Source organism: Populus trichocarpa, chromosome 1, assembly GCF_000002775.5.
Source record: "Populus trichocarpa isolate Nisqually-1 chromosome 1, P.trichocarpa_v4.1, whole genome shotgun sequence".
In the NCBI taxonomy this organism is placed as follows: domain Eukaryota; kingdom Viridiplantae; phylum Streptophyta; class Magnoliopsida; order Malpighiales; family Salicaceae; genus Populus; species Populus trichocarpa.
In genome coordinates, this window is record NC_037285.2 from 47,820,697 (window position 1) to 47,826,696 (window position 6,000).

Below are 6,000 nucleotides of genomic sequence, written 5' to 3' on the forward strand. Positions count from 1 at the left end.
GGATAGGATTAGGAAGACCATTTGATGGAGATTGTAAAGGAAGAGAGTAAAAGGAAAGGTTTAAGGCTATTGAAGCAAAGTTAGCGGTTAAGAATGAGATAAAAGTTATGAGGATAAAACTTGACAAGGAGCGCGAAAAGGTGAAGTATTTGGACAATAAGCTAGCATGCAATGGAAAAATACAAGGATCAAATAGACGCTAGCAATGCTACTTTGAACAAAACCAATATGTTGCTCATAGAAAAGATGACCGAGACGAATGAGCAAATGGACAAAGTTGTTGCGCATGATCGGATTATTAGAATCCATGCATGAAAAGTGGGAGGGGACAGCATTCGCTAGCGCCGAAGCCTAGCTAAAACCGATGCCTTTCTAGGGAAGATTGAGAATCGCGGCTTTGCCTGTTTATCTTTGGCTAGAGAGTTTGTGGAGGAAAGGTAACAAACTTGTCAAGCATTAGGCATTGACCCATCTTCTTATGCAAAATCTGTCTCTTGGTGAACATGATTCAAACAAACGACTCGAAAGGCAGTACTCCTAGCAATGTAACAAGAGAGCCTATGTTTATAAGGTGGTGGCTGTTATTCGTTCACAAGAAGGCTGCATCCGTACCCAATATACAAAGCATTCTTATGACAATCATGCATTATGTCATGCATTTTCTTATACATCTATGCACGCATCAGACCTAGAAACATAGATCCTCCTTCTAGAATGCACAACACTCGATTAAAGAAAAGGATGGAAAATGAAGAAAGGTTACACCCAAAAGCTCAGTACCAAAGAAAGCTTCATGGAGTTTGGAATGATGTTGCGCACCTAATCGGTTTGCTCAAGCAAATGTTTTGAGACAATTTATTTATTTATTTATTTATTTTCCTTTAATGAGATCATGCATTTTCAAAAGTTCATCTTGATGTTTTTACACATCACTTTCCGTTTTCAAATCGGATCTTTCAAAACAAACATTTACACTTTACACTGAGAATGAATGGCCAAACTTAAGAAAACATAGTAGCTATAGAAGAGGAAGAAGTGGATGAAAATAGGACAACATAAACAAGCTTGGAAACCCGCCAGAGAGGAATTTGAAACCATAGATGCGGGCAATGAAAAAATAAGAGAAAATTGAAGATATGGACTATGATCACTCCTAAAGAAGGAGAAGAGTTGATTACTTTGAGATTTTATGGATGTTTTTGCCTGGTCCTACAAGGATGTGCCTGGTTTGTATATGGTACCACTAGTAGAAGGATGCAAATCGGTTAAGAAAGAGTAAAGGTAGAAATTGAAAAGCAGTGGAACACCGGTTTTCTAGAGGTAGTCAAATATCCACAATGGGTGTCCAATATAGTGGTATTACCCAAAAAGAAAGATAAAATCAAAGTTTGTCTACCGCGCATAGATATGTTAGTTGACAATGCAGCATATATCTCCACATATTTTGATGGATTTCTAGGTTACAATCAGATAAAAATGGCGTAAAGGATAAGAAGAAGACAACACCATGGGGAAACTTTGTTATAAGGTCATGTCATTTGGGTTGAAGAATATTAGGGCCACCTGCCAAAAGGGCCATGGTAACTCTATTTCACGACATGATGTACAAAGAGATTGAAGTATAAGTGGATGACATGATTGCCAAACCTAGAGACAGAGAGAATCATGTCCAAATATTGAAGGAATTGTCTTGAAAGACCAAAGAAGTATAAGTTGAGGCTTGACCACACAAAATGTTTATTCGGGGTGAAATCTGGAAAGTTATTGGGATTTATGATGAGTGACGAAGGGGTAGAAGTGGATCCTGGTTAAGTAAAAGCTATTCAATCTATGCCACCTCTCAAGACTGAGAGTGATATAAGGAGGTTCTTGGGAAGGTTGAATTACATTGCTCGATTGATATCCCAATTTATGATCCCATTTTCAGTTGTTAAGGAAGAAGAATCTTGGAATTTGGAATAAGAGTGGAAAAAAGCTTTCGAGAAAATCAAGCAGTACCTACTAAATCTACCCCTATCTATCAAGCTGAATTGCAAAATGGCAAGTTATACTAGCTGAGTACAACATAGTATATATGATAAGGAAAGCCATGAATGTCATTGCCGATCACCTAGCTGACCATGCTAGAGAAGATTAAAAGTTAGATATGAATAGTTGAATATGATCAGTGAAAAGAGATTAGCTGCAATCTATCATCATCAAAGATGGCCTAATCATATGATAAGAAGGTCCGATCTCGAGGATTCCATGAAGGAGATTTTGTACTGAATATAGCCTTTACCAGAAGAGGATCAAAGTAAAAGGACGCCAAACAATGAGGGCCTTTACATGTTAAAGAAAACATTCTCGAGAGGAGCTTTATTTGTTATCTAGGATGGATGGAGAAGATCTAGTTAAACTTATGAATGATGACTCTATAAAGAAATACTATGCTTCTCAGTCAATAAGAAAGGTTCGGCCATGAATTCTCTTTGCAAGGAACCTTTTTTTATATATATATATATATAAAACATATGATCTCAAAGCATTTGAAATCTTTTACTTAAAAGAATTGTTTTAACACATGACTAAAGAGATGACTCCATCAATTGGAGAGAATCAAATTAAATCTAAACTTGACATATTTTTCACACCCCACACTGTGGCAATAAATTATATTTCATGAAAAGTTTTACGTGATTTTAAAACGAGATGAGAGCCCGTAGATTTGAAAAGATAAGTTAAAGCATTTGACAAAAGCATGACAAAGAAGACAATGACAAGTCATACATTTTGAAAAAGCTACTTGTAAAAAGTCGAAGACTTCTTCTCAAAGATATGATAGGTAAAAAGAGGCAGCACGAGAAATGAATCCAGCATACGACTTCAAAAGCAAGCTCATATCAAGAGAGAGTTTCATGAAATAGAAGAAGATGATGGGGCCTATGTTTCAAAACCAGGTACAAATGCATGCATGGCATCTAATCATAAATCATTGCATATATGTTTTTTGGATCATTACAGGAGGAGACCTTAATGCATTCCAACAAAATTGGAGATGAAGAAAGAATCATTGAGTTGATTCTAGAACAACAAGAAGAGAAGATAATAATTTTCAAACCCTGCCATCAGGAAGAACGACATCGAGCAATCGGTTAAAGGGAATCGCCAGATGGGATTCCAGGTTGACCGATTTACAAAATAGATTTTTTTTTGGTTTTTGATTAAAGGAGATCGCCAGAAGGGATCTCATTATTTCAGCTTTGAATAAAAGGAATCGCCAGATGGGATTCCAAGTTGATGAAGGTCGCCAGATGGGACCTCATATTTCATGTTGGTTAAAAGGAATCGCCAGATTGGGATTCCAAGTTGATTAAAGGAGATCGCCAGAAGGGATCTCGTGTTTCGCTATTTGGAGGTCGCTAGATGGGACCTCGTATTACATGTTGGTTAAAAGGAATCGCCAGATGGGATTCCAAGTTGTTTGGATAAAGGAGATCGCTAGAAGGGATCTTGTATTGCGATGAAGGTCGCCAGAAGGAACTTCATGTTTTAGCTTTGGTAAAAGGAATTGCCCGATGGGATTCCAAGTTATTTGAGATCGCCAGAAAGGATCTCGTACTTCGACATTCATCAAGGAAGGTCGCTAGAAGGGACCTCGTATTGAAACTATTTCTTAGAAAAGCATGGAGTTTACTAAGAATTCTTCCCCTTGGGTTGGTCACCCATACAATGAGACCATTATTTTTCTTGGGTTCGTCACCCATACAATGAGACCATCATTTTTCTTGGGTTCGTCACCCATACAATGAGACCATCATTTTTCTTGGGTTCGTCACCCATACAATGAGACCATCATTTTTCTTTCTTGGGTTCGTCACCCATACAATGAGACCATCATTTTTCTTTCTTGGGTTCGTCACCCATACAATGAGACCATCATTTTTCTTGGGTTAGTCACCCATACAATGAGACCATCATTTTTCTTTCTTGGGTTCGTCACCCATACAATGAGACCATCATTTTTCTTGGGTTCGTCACCCATGGTCTCATTTTTCTTGGGTTCGTCACCCATACAATGAGACCATCATTTTTCTTGGGTAGGTCACCCATACAATGAGACCATCATTTTTCCTGGGTAGGTCACCCATACAATGAGACCATTCTTCATCTTTTTTTTACCTGGGTAGGTCACCCATAATAATGAGGCCATTCTTCCCCCTGGGTAGGTCACCCATAATAATGAGACCACTCTTTCCTTTTCCCATTCGGGCAGGTCACCCGTCATAATGAGACCACATACGTGTTTTTGTATTTAGGTTATGGGTAAAGGAATCGCCAGATGGGATCTCAGGTTAGCCCAACCACACACAGAATAATGGTTCTGGTTAAAGGGGATTGCCAGATGGGATCTCAGGTTAGCCCAACCACACACAGGATTTTGGTTCTGGTTAAAGGGGATCGCCAGATGGGATCTCAGGTTAGCCCAACCACACACAGAATAATGGTTCTGGTTAAAGGGGATCGCCGGAAGGGATCTCAGGTTAGCCCAACCGTAACATCGATATTAGCTAAGGGAAATCGTCAGATGGGATTTCAGTTTGGCCCAACTACAAATATGGATTTTTAGTTAAAAGAGATCGCCAGAATGGATCTCGGATGGAATGCCAGGTTAATCTAATCCAAGTTAGAGGTCAGGGGATTGCCGGATTGGGATCTCAAGAGGACTAAGTTTTGATCATTTTTTTCGGGTTGAAGGCGAGCTGCTGTAAAGACAGCTCCAGATAGATCAAGCTTCGACAATATCAGTTTCGGAAGTTCAGTTTTCTTTATCTTTATAAAACTTACTACGCAAAACCCATGCTGCTCCGTAAGCATTATAAAGAGGGGGCATCTGTTGCAACCCATTTTTGGGTCCCCACAAATAAAAAAATATATATAATAATAATAATAATAATTAAAAAAAAAAAAGAATTTGAACAGTGTCGTTTTGACACTGTTCCTCTACCCGCCGCGCTCCATGCTGTTGGAGCCGAACCTCGACAGTAGCACCCAATGGCCGACCAGCCGCCGCGAGACCCGCTCCCATGCGCAACAGCAAAAGCCACACCCACTTGCTCTATAAATAGCACCCAACACAGCAGAAAAAGAGGGGGGGGAAATTTTTTGAAACGGAGAGAGGAAGAAGTTTAAAACGAGGAGAGTTTTGTTGAACGGGAGGGGGCTGGAAAACTAAAAGGGGAGGCGTGTTTTTGGAACGAAAAAGAGAGAGAGCACCCAAAAACAGTCCCCCTCCTGGCCATTCCCCTCTCTCGGCCATTTCTTCCCTGCACCCGAAACAGCCTTCTCTGTCAACGGAGCCCCAGACCGACCTCATTTTCTCCTCCATCCCAGCAGCGGCAGCAACACCAGGAGCCGCACCAACGCTGCCAACGCCCTCATCATCTCCTCTAGCCCAGCAGCAGCAACACCAGGAGAAGAGCAGCAGCAGCAGCAACACCAGGAGGAAGAGCAGCAGCGGCAACACCAGGAGCAGTTGCAGTAACACGCCAACTGCACCAGCATTGCCAAACGCCACCACCATCCTGCCTCAGTTCATCACCTTCCTCCCACTCGGCGTTGCTGCTTGAAGAAAAAGGGAGCGCCTGCCTCGCGAGCAGCAGGGGAAGAAGAAGAAGAAAACAACTGCTGTCATCGGGCGTCCTCTCCATTGCCACCAGCACCATCAAAGCTGCCAAACAACAGCAGAACCACCGCGAGAGGGAAGAGCACCGTGAGAAACAGAAGAAGAAAGGAGAAGCAGAGGAGAACAGAGTAAGGGAAAACACAGTGAAGAAAGGGAAGAAAAGCTCACCACCGTCCAAGCCATTCTCCGGTCAGCAACCGCCAGCAGCACCGCCTTCAGAGCCACCACAGGTCAACCCTCTGCCCCTTATCTCGTTTTACTGTTCATCTTCTTGCATGCGGAACGTGCAGTGTGCACGTTCTGCAAGCAAGAAAATAATTAGTCGGTTACTGTAC